This window comes from Leopardus geoffroyi, chromosome C2, assembly GCF_018350155.1.
Source record: "Leopardus geoffroyi isolate Oge1 chromosome C2, O.geoffroyi_Oge1_pat1.0, whole genome shotgun sequence".
NCBI classification, from domain to species: Eukaryota; Metazoa; Chordata; class Mammalia; order Carnivora; family Felidae; genus Leopardus; species Leopardus geoffroyi.
In genome coordinates, this window is record NC_059333.1 from 54,974,104 (window position 1) to 54,984,536 (window position 10,433).

General features: G+C 41.2%; 1 long non-coding RNA gene across 1 annotated transcript; it reads left to right on the forward strand.

Annotated features, from left to right (window-relative positions):
- The first annotated feature begins 467 nt into the window (after nt 1–467).
- Nucleotides 468–4,783, forward strand: LOC123610828. Its single transcript, XR_006718305.1, has 2 exons — nt 468–560; nt 2,943–4,783. It is a non-coding gene; the product is annotated as an uncharacterized LOC123610828 (long non-coding RNA).
- The last annotated feature ends 5,650 nt before the right edge of the window (nt 4,784–10,433 follow it).

A 10,433-nucleotide genomic window follows, 5' to 3' on the forward strand; every position in this document is an offset into this window, starting at 1 on the left:
AAAATGTTTATGTTAAACTGTGTTAAATTTGGGTAGTGGGTATCTGAGTGTTTTATTATTTTCTATATGTTTGAAATTGTCCATAATGACATGTTTTTAAAGAAATAAAAACACTACTCCCACAGTTATTATTTTTAGTATACAATTGTGTTTTTTCTGAAGCCTAAAATGTATGCACTTTCTCCTTTCTATGTATGATTTTTTCTTAGGTATCCTTTTCCACTTATTATAAAATCTTTTTTTTTTTTTAATTTTTTTTTTTCAACGTTTATTTATTTTTGGAACAGAGAGAGAGACAGAGCATGAACGGGGGAGGGGCAGAGAGAGAGGGAGACACAGAATCGGAAACAGGCTCCAGGCTCCGAGCCATCAGCCCAGAGCCCGACGCGGGGCTCGAACTCCCGGACCGCGAGATCGTGACCTGGCTGAAGTCGGACGCTTAAACGACTGCGCCACCCAGGCGCCCCTATAAAATCTTTGAGTTGGAAGAAAATTTAGAGAACATTTGTTCAAATCTACCACTTAAGATGGGCACTTCTGGATTCAAACTGGTGTTCCAGGTAAAAACACTTGTTAGAGTTTTCTTATAAGCTTAATAATCTGGAAAATATGGTTTTGGTTAACTGGAAATTTTGTTTTAACTGAGTCAAGGTCCAGGGATAATGACGTTTTTTTAAAAAGTAGAATATAATAAATTACACTTAACATTAATACTAGCTGAACACATAATTTTAACTGTAATGACACAGAAGGCTGTGAAGATTTCGGGGTCATCATCATAACCATCAATTATCATTATTTTGGTAATATGTGGAAGTGCCAATTGAAAGAGATCTGATTGGCAAAATGTCAGTTAACATGGAATAAAAAGAATCCATGTAGAAAAGGGAATTGTCACTTATGGAGGTATTGTGGGGTGTGCTTTAGATATATAATTTCATTTAAATCGTTCAGCGATCCTGAAATGTAGATATCCTTACTCTTGATTTTCAAATAAAGGCATTGCAGTTCAGAGAGAGAGGTAATTTACCCTAAGTCCTGTTGGGAAAATTATCCCAAACCTGAAAATAAAGCAAAAAGATACCTGCATGACCTTCAATATCATACTGGAGCTTTATCTAATTGGAGCCCACAGAGTATTCATTCTCTAGGGGAATGTACTCTTGTGTGACTTCTTATTTACTATTGATTAGTACCAGGCTCTTTGAACTTATATGAAGTTATAATTTAACTTGTGAATTTCATTTCATTTCTCTTCTTTTCTTTTCTTTTCTTTTTTCTTTTCTTTTGTCTTTTTTTTTTTTTTTACTTTTCTTTCTTTCTTTCTTTCTTTCTTTCTTTCTTTCTTTCTTTTTCTTTCTTTCGTGAGCTCTGTGGCCAATGTGGGGCTCGAATTCGTAAGCCTCAGATCAAGGGTGTGGACTCGGGCGACTGAGCCAGCCAGGTGTCCCTAACTCATGAATTTTTGTCGTGAAAATGCAACTGATTTTTGTCCAGTATAAAATGCAATTCCAAAGATAATTTCAATCTATCTGTCTTTCTATCTATAGATACAGATTTAGTCTTTCCAATTATTGAACCAGTTTTACAGTCCCACTGCTTCCTTTGTTAATAGGGTAAATGAATTTTGGCATGTGTCCTTTGTGTATTTGTACAACAGTCAAGTTTGTACCTTATTGAAAATACTTCGGGGGCCCACAGCTAGAGGCAGAGCTTTAGACCTAGAGTGCATGCTCTTGCTCTCACGCTCTCTCTTTTTGGCCGTATGTAGTGTACTTCATTATGCAGAATCCAAGCTTGATGAAGGAACTGGTCCTCCTAAGTGGAGGCAGGGAGAATCTCATTGTTAGAAAACAATGCCAGTTTCATTAATCTGAGAGGTAGATACAATATGGAGAAATCTCATCTCTGGACATGCAACTCCTAATAAGTAGAGGTCTTATCCCCTGGACCCATACATACAATTGCTACTTCCCCCTGCCCAGTAAATAGAAGGGTAGGATGGTGATCCACAATTTAGTCCTAATCTGTGTGACTAAGTGTCCTGTACGTATACACAAAATATATGTGTTTTGTATATGTGCACAGAATGGTTGAGTTTTGTACTAAGTCTCTTGCGTTTCATAGGCTGGATTCAATAGATTGTGCTTCTGTGGGTATCGTCAATGTCCCTATCTATAATTTCTTTTTTTTTTTTTAAATTTTTTTTCAACGTTTATTTATTTTTGGGACAGAGAGAGACAGAGCATGAACGGGGGAGGGGCAGAGAGAGAGGGAGACACAGAATCGGAAACAGGCTCCAGGCTCTGAGCCATCAGCCCAGAGCCCGACGCGGGGCTCGAACTCACGGACCGCGAGATCGTGACCTGGCTGAAGTCGGACGCTTAACCGACTGCGCCACCCAGGCGCCCCCCTATCTATAATTTCTATCACGATCTCCACCCAACTGACCTTAGCTCTATACTGAATCCCTATGACCCAAGTCATTTTACAAACATGGTTCTATTCTATAAACTCTAATAATATACATTCACAAACATGTACCATGAAACCCTGCTCATTCCGTGTAATAAAGTGGACTGAATTAGTGAATATGGATTTGTGGATCATTTTTCAAGGACTGAAGTAGCATTATTTTCAAGTACATATATGCTGGTATTTCAGTTATGAAACTATACCCAGTATTTGCCCTTAGGGGCTTAATTAACAGGGAGATAAAAGTGGTATGTAATTAGCTTATCAACAGAAGGAAGAAATGGACATTTCTTAAGTGATTGCAAAGGTAAGCAGGTTAAACAATCTTAGTTTCCTTGTAAGCCTTTCTAGACTATCAATTGAAACAGAATAACCTTTCTTGATAAGAAAAACCAATAGAATTGTTTCAAGTCCAAAGAAAGGATGTGGACTGGGGAGGTTCCCATGCTTTTACATTTCCCCTACAGGTTACTTCATTAAAGGAGCTAATTGGCTTAGTCCACATCCCTGGTAACATCTTTTAAGCAAAATGTGGAACAAGGTCTCCTGGCAACTGGAAACTAGTGGCCACTGCCCTTTTGCCCAGAAAAAAGGGGGCTATTGTTGAACCAGGTGGAACCCAGAGGACACAGGCAGGCAGTCGGGCCGAGCTGCTTGCTGATGCTAATTATCCTAGCCCAGTGCTTCCCTTCTGGGGAAGTAGGAGGAGAGAAATTCATGCCAAGTTCTTGCACAAGGTCAAATGTTTCTGGAGGAAGGCAGCCAGGGTTAAATTAGCAGTCAGAATGAGGTAAAAAGCTGGGTGGAGAAAAACAGGCTGGGAGAAGGGGGGAGAAGTCTGGAAATTCAAATAAAGACAGCAGTAAAAAGTAATTACTAACACATTTCCCAACTTGGAAAGCTAGCCACATCCCACACCAGGGCCAGACTCAGAGCTGTTCTGTTCCAAGAAGGTTGGAGCAGGCTCAGGCACAGGAAGGGACTGTGCAAGCCAGCTGCCTGTCCCTGGCTTTGGAGCTGTGCTCCCCGAAAAGGAAAATTCATCTTGAACGAGAAAGCAAAGGACATTGCTGCCTAAATTCTCCATTAAGATCAACACTCTCCATACATTCAATATATCTGTCCTTCCAGGACTACCCAACAGCAAAAAGTCATCAAACATCAAAACAAAGGAAACAGAAATCTTCTAGGAAAATGTAAGCCTTTGTGAACCTAAAATATTTCCCTTCTCTGCTGCTCATCAACATAACCGGAGGAAAGTGTTTGTGGGAGGGACAGATCTCAGGAGAAGAGGAGGAGGTGAAGGAAAAAAAAAAGGAAAAGAGAAGCAATGCTCTCTGGTGTCAAGAAGAAAATCATGATTGGATTGACTGTTTGGAATGAACTGTTTTGACAGTTGATTTTTATTATTTTTTCCCCCTCCAACTTCAGAACCATGACAGACGATTGTGGAACATCAAATTGACGAGCGAATACTTCATCAGATCTGGTTGCCTCAACAACTAAAATAGCCAAAATGTTAAGACAGTCAAATAAGATTGATTATTTCTGATACAATCTGTGGGTGGTTGACCCAAGAATTCTCAGCCTAATCACACATATAAACACAGAGGCTGTCTCAGCAGATGCAGAAGCAGGCAGCGGACAAGTGAAAAAACCGTCAATCACCTGGATGGATGCTCATCACTGCCGTGCCACGGAGCAGTGTGAAGAGAAACACCCAGAAAAGCCTCTGGATTGCTTCTGGGTGCTGGGTGTCACAGGAGGCAGCCAGCCTTAAAAAGCTGGGAATTCTGATCCTTCCGGTTTCTAGCAAAAAGACAGAGTCTGCTTGTAATGGAAAAACAGATTCCCTCAAATTGTTGTCTAGAGGTGCTGAATCATGCATGAATGTCAGGAGATGACGCCAACCACAGCATCATTTCATGGGGACTTTATCTGGTGTGAACCAAGAGAATTGTACTTTATGAATTTTCTTTAAGCATCCACACATAATTGTTGTGCTGGGTCATATACCAAAAGGGAAATTAAATCTCTCTCATAATTGGATTTGGTATTTGCAGGCTTTCCTGAAGACAAGGGAAACGAAGTTCATTTCAGACTTAAAGAAAAATCTTGAATTAAAGAATTGCAATTGCCGTATCAGGTGCCTGTCTGAATTTAACCCACCGCTTGCAGAGGGATGAACGCCTTAGGGTGATGGCGCAGGTACAAAAGGTTCCTGAGCGTCACACTTGTTTGTTTGTTTGGCTAAGTTTTTCCTTTTCATTGTGAGTTCTAAGAAAATTATTATTTGATAGCTTGGTGGCAATGCAGTCTGTGTTGAGAAAATAGGAATTGATTAAGAAGTGAGAGACTGTGAGAGACTGAAAATGAGTGGGGGAAAAAAGCCTACAAAGCATTTACAGTGTAATTTTCCAATACAGATTTGAGCAGATACCACATGCAGTTGGAAACAGATGCATTTTCAATGCTTTATTATTGAACGAAGAATAATTTCTGTTTCCCTCTTTTTAAAGAGAATCCAAGAAAATACAATGCTAAAATCTACATATTAGCATGGTATTCACTTGAATGCCTAATTGCTTGAAACTTGAAGGATTCTGTTTCGACTCAGAGATCCTGACATGGCTAGCATGCAGCCAGATGTTAGGGAAGAATATTTGCAAGAATCATTTATGGAAACAAAACATTAATCTGTAAAGACGTATGCTAGATTAATTAGCAAGGATGTTAACTTGATATGTGGATTTCTAATGAACCTGGGGATACGTCTGAATGTATGTTTAAAACTTAATAGGGTCGCCTGGCTGGCTGAGTCAACGGAGCGTGTGACTCTTGATCTTGGGGTTGTGAGTTCAAGCCCTAGGTTAGAAGTACAGATTACTTAAAAAATAAAATGTTTTAAAAAAATAAAATAAAACATAATGTCACATCTTCTTCAATAACTTTGTATTTTATAATACTTTTTACTTTTCTGTTCTGATTGATCTGCACCGCAATACTTGGGGGTCAACATCTACACTGGACCATGCTGATGAATATATAGCCTTGCCTGACGATTGACTGCCCTTTTCTTCCAGCTAAAATTGTAAGGGCTGAGCCTGTCTTTATATAAGAGTGGTTGCTAAGTGACCCAAACAGATGATCCACTGTGAGGCCAGAAAATTATCTCATTCCTAAGAATTTGAACCAGGATCTTCCTAAAGAATAAGATAGTGGTGAGAGCCAATGTTGACATGTCTCTATGTAGAGGGAAGTTGGAGAGGCCATGATGCTAGCTCAAGTTCTAGGAAAGCAAAAACCATGAACCATTAGAAGTGATAAGGAGAGTCGAGAGACAACAGAAAGTGAGCAGGAAGCAAGAAGGAGAAACTGAAAGGCAAAGAGTAGCCAAGTCAATAAATGCAAGAGGACCAGAGTGGGACTCCATGACCTCCACTTTCAGTTCTGGGGCAGCTGCCATTCCTACCTTTGGTTTGTTTTTTTCCTGGTAACCCTTGGTAACATGAGTGAGTCTCTATTCCTTGCATCCTATGGAGTTTGACCACAAAGAATTGCTATCCTCCATGTTGCCATTGAGGAAACTAAAGCAAAAAGAGAAAGCAAAAATCCTTTCCTGGTACAGCATAGGGAATATAGGCGATAGTACTGTAATAACACTGTATGGTGACATAGGGTGGCTACGCTTGTGAGCATAGCATAACATTAAGAGTTATTGAATCACTATGCTGTACACCTGAAGCCAACGCAGCGTTGTGTGCTGACTATACTTCAAGTTTAAAAAACCCTTTCCCGAAAAGATGGGTTGTATTATTACACATGTAGAAAGTAGTAGAGCCAACACACATGCCCAGGCTTTTCTAAAATTGATGCTAATTTCAATTTATCACACTATGGCATTTGAGAAACATGATCCCTAAATCCTCCCATTTAAGAGGTGGTGTCTATGTCCCCTACCCTTGAATCTGGTGGGGGGGTGGGGGTGGAGCTTGTGACAGCTCCAACCGAAGGTGAGCAGAAGAAGTAATGAGTGATTTTTGAGACTAGCTTAGAAAGGATTTTGCAGCTTCTACTTGGCCTTCTGAGAATGCTTTTGGAACCAACAGCCATGTTTTCAGGAAGCCCAACCTAGTCCTCATAGACTGGAAATCTGCTGAGACTATATGAAGAGAGAAAGAAAAAGAGAGACAGACAGGTCTTGCCAGGTGCCAGCTGCTCCAGCCCCCCTGCCCCCCCCCCGCCTTCCCTTTCAGTACCCCCTCCAACAACCTCACCCCACCACCCCTCCCACCACTATTCAGAGCCTAACCATTGTTGGACTACAAGTACATGGGAGACCCAACCCTGACCCACCCAAATGAGACCTTCCTGGATTCCTGCCACACGTTAAGTATGAAAAAAATAATTACTGTTTTTAGCTAAGTTTTAAACAGAGCAATAAACATTTGGTGAGAACATTATTACCAAATGTGTACTACAGCCAGAACCTAAAGAGATCTAACCAGGCAGTGTGCTTCTCCCTGAGTGGTTGAAGGGGTAATATACAGTATTTTGTTCTTTTTACCTTGAAGAAGATGTCTCGGCATGCCCCAAACCACTAGACAGCTGAAGATTTCATTGATGTGGTAGGTCCCTGGATCCTCATTAGTTGTATCTTCCACCTTCTGCAGTTCACCTGTCTTACCAAGGCCTCCAAAATATTTGCCACTTCATGCTTACTTGAACGGATTAACATGATGTCACCAACAAAGTAGACAAATATATGGTTCTCTGGAATACCCAAACAGGCCAGTCACCATATTATGAGAGAGGGAGAGAGTTAATACAACCATGGGGCAAGATCATGGCTATGTCCTGTTGTTTGTATTATATCCAGGTCAATGGCTGTGTGCCATGTACTAAATGCCATACTAATCGGCTCCAGCAAAGATACCACATTTGGTACAGCAGCTACAGGTGGCGCTACTACTTGATTGATTTGTGGCAGCCCATTGTCATACTGCAGGACACATCAGACTTTTGTAGGTACAAGACTGGTGATAAATGGGGGATAGCGTGGTAGATACCAAAAACAAAGGAACCAATGCAAACATTCTGTCAGCTCCTTATTCCAATTGTATATTCAGGGGCTGGAGAAATGACCAACAGTGTACATACCTGATGCTCTGCTGACCTGATGCTCTGTCATCACAGAGTTATTGAAATGTTTGAGTATCCCCCTTTCCCTAGCACAGGGTTCCCTAAGCAGATGATTGTAGATCCCTCAGGAGAAGGTCTGGGAGAATTGTTACTATAGGACTTGCCATGATCTTGCAGGGTCCTTTCGTCATGGGACCCAGCCAGTCTTTCAGCTGATGGGCTCTGGGTTGACACCTAGATCAGATTCAGAAACCCAGAAGGGATTGTGACGTTTTATTGGGGCACCAGCCCTTAGCCATTTTTTCTTTTTGTTGTATACATTGAGAAGTGATTGTTGCCTGCTCATTCTGTTTTGACCTTGGAAATGTTGTATTCCATTCACTATCTCCATAGCACTGTAGGTGTCATGTCTTCTTGCCCCAAACTTGCCACTCTTTACAGTAATTGAGCTTACTTTACTTCTGATAGTTAAGTGCCACCACCTGGACTGTATTTTTTCAGGAGTCTCCCAGCACTTGGTTGTCTGAGAGACAGTTCTGCAACAGCATCTTCCAAAATCAGTCCTGATCTATAGAGGTTAGCCACCACAAAGATTCTTAACAATGCTGGTGTCCTCAGAGAATCCCATTTTCTTTGGTAAATGGAATGTCCTCTGAAGTCTCTCACAGAACATAATAAGCTAACAGGTTTTCTGACATTGCATGATATAGCCGCATTAACATGCCCACTCTCCCTTGGCCTTTCCATCCCTTCCTCCATCATCTGCCACAACAATGTTGGCATGTTTCCTGAGGTTCTTGCTAGGATCTTAAATCCTGCATCAAGGGCAAGTGCTTCTGTATCTAGAAACTATTTTTTTTACGTTTATTTATTTATTTTTTAGAGACAGAGGTGGAGAGAGAGAGAGTGGGAGGGTGGGGAGAGAGAGGGAAAGACAGAATCTGTGCTGTCAGCAGCAGAGTCTGATGTGGGGCTCAAACCCACAAACCGTGAGATCACGACCTGAGCTGAGATCGAGTCAGATGCTTAACTGACTGAGGCACCCAGGCACCCCTCTATAAACTATTCTTTATCCAACTTTATATCCCATCCTCCTTAATCAACCCCCCGTCCCCAAATTCCAGCCCATTCATTCATTGTCCCTTGCCAATAAATGGTTGGATCCTTCAGGTCCAAACCCCTTCCTTGGTTTGTAATCCCAGCACTTCCCCAAAGGGGCTACATTATGATTTGACCCTAAGTTATTCTTCTGGTGATTATAAGAGGTGGTGGGGTAGGTTATAAGGGGTGTATATTGCCTTGAAAGATAGAGTCTTCTGCATCACCTTCAAGTAAGAAAGAAAAATTAGCCTTTAATAAAAATGAATGCTCTACCTTTTCTAGGACCAGATAGGCCAGTGGAATCTGAGGGTTTAGATTCTTCCTCATCCTGAGTCTCAGGGTCCCCCTTCCTCCAAGGAGGGCCATGAGCTTAGTGTAGGAGATCTGCCAAAGTGAAATTTCAACCTCCATGTAACTCCACTACTCTTATACTTAAATCCTGGCCCTGATCCTCAGATTTTTCTGCCATCTTGCTGAATATGGGAGTCTCTTTATACCCTGCCCAGTAGGCTCTGTGGCTTTCACACTTTGCTTATATTGGTGGTTAGTTACCTTCAGCCATTCATTGCTGTCATCTCATGCATGGATGGTTCTAGCAAATAGTCATCTGGTTTCAAAGTCCTTATAATTAGTATTTACCACAAAACTCTCAAATGCCAGAAATACTGTCCTTGCTGGTACAATTTACTTCCATCAGCATCCTATCCCAATTCATCACTGGTGAAAATTTTAATGATTACTACACGTATGTGATAAGGGCAATTAATGCTTCATCTCCCACCAGTTATGGGGTCATCATTGCCAGCTGGCTAAAGTCTGCTCTCTTGGGCCCCTTCTGGTACTATTCATGGCAGGTCAGGTTCCGGAGGAAACAGGTTCTGAAATTCTTAGAATTGTGTGCAAGAGGTTTATTGGGAGATTTCCCTCAGGAATAATAACCATGAGAGGTGAGGGGGGTGGGGAAGGCTAGGTCTAGGAAGAAATTGAACTGTGGTGAAATTGCAACAAAGGCCCCAACCGAGTTTTAAGAGGAGTTCTGGAACATCAAATGGTCCTTTGACGTTGTTCTGCCCTGAGGCAGGGAGGTTGTACCTTCACAAACCTTCCTCTCTTACCCCCCAACTCAAACATCTTGCCACCAACATCTTGGTGGGGGCAATTCTCTTGGGCTGTTGCCAATTCTTGGAAAGGAACTTAGCCAAGAGCTGCCCAGAATCTGGGGGAATGGCAACTCTGGCTCTGAAAGACAGATCTGGTTGGCATATCACAGCACTCATTATCCCACAAGATGACGTTAAAAACAAGACAACAGGCCCCAAATGAAGTTGCTTATGCTAAGCTCCATGTGACCAAACCAAGACTTAACTTAATTACAGTTTCAGCTCTCCCAGAAATGGAATCTTAAACGAGTCAATCAAGAATTGCCTGATCAGCACTAGTTCAGTAAACTGCTTGATAGACCCCTGCCGTCTTTTAACCTTTTTTTTTTTTTTTGCCTAGAATAATTTCTTTGTTCCTGCTACTTTCTGCTTAAAAAAGTCTTTCATTTTATACATCTCCATGGACTCTTTTTTTCCTGCTATATTGGATGCCGCTCAACTCATGAATTGTTGAATAAAGCCAATAAGATCTTTAAGATTTACTTAGTTGAATTTTATTTTGTTTTATTTTATTTTATTTTTTAACATTTATTTATTATTGAGAGACAGAGCACG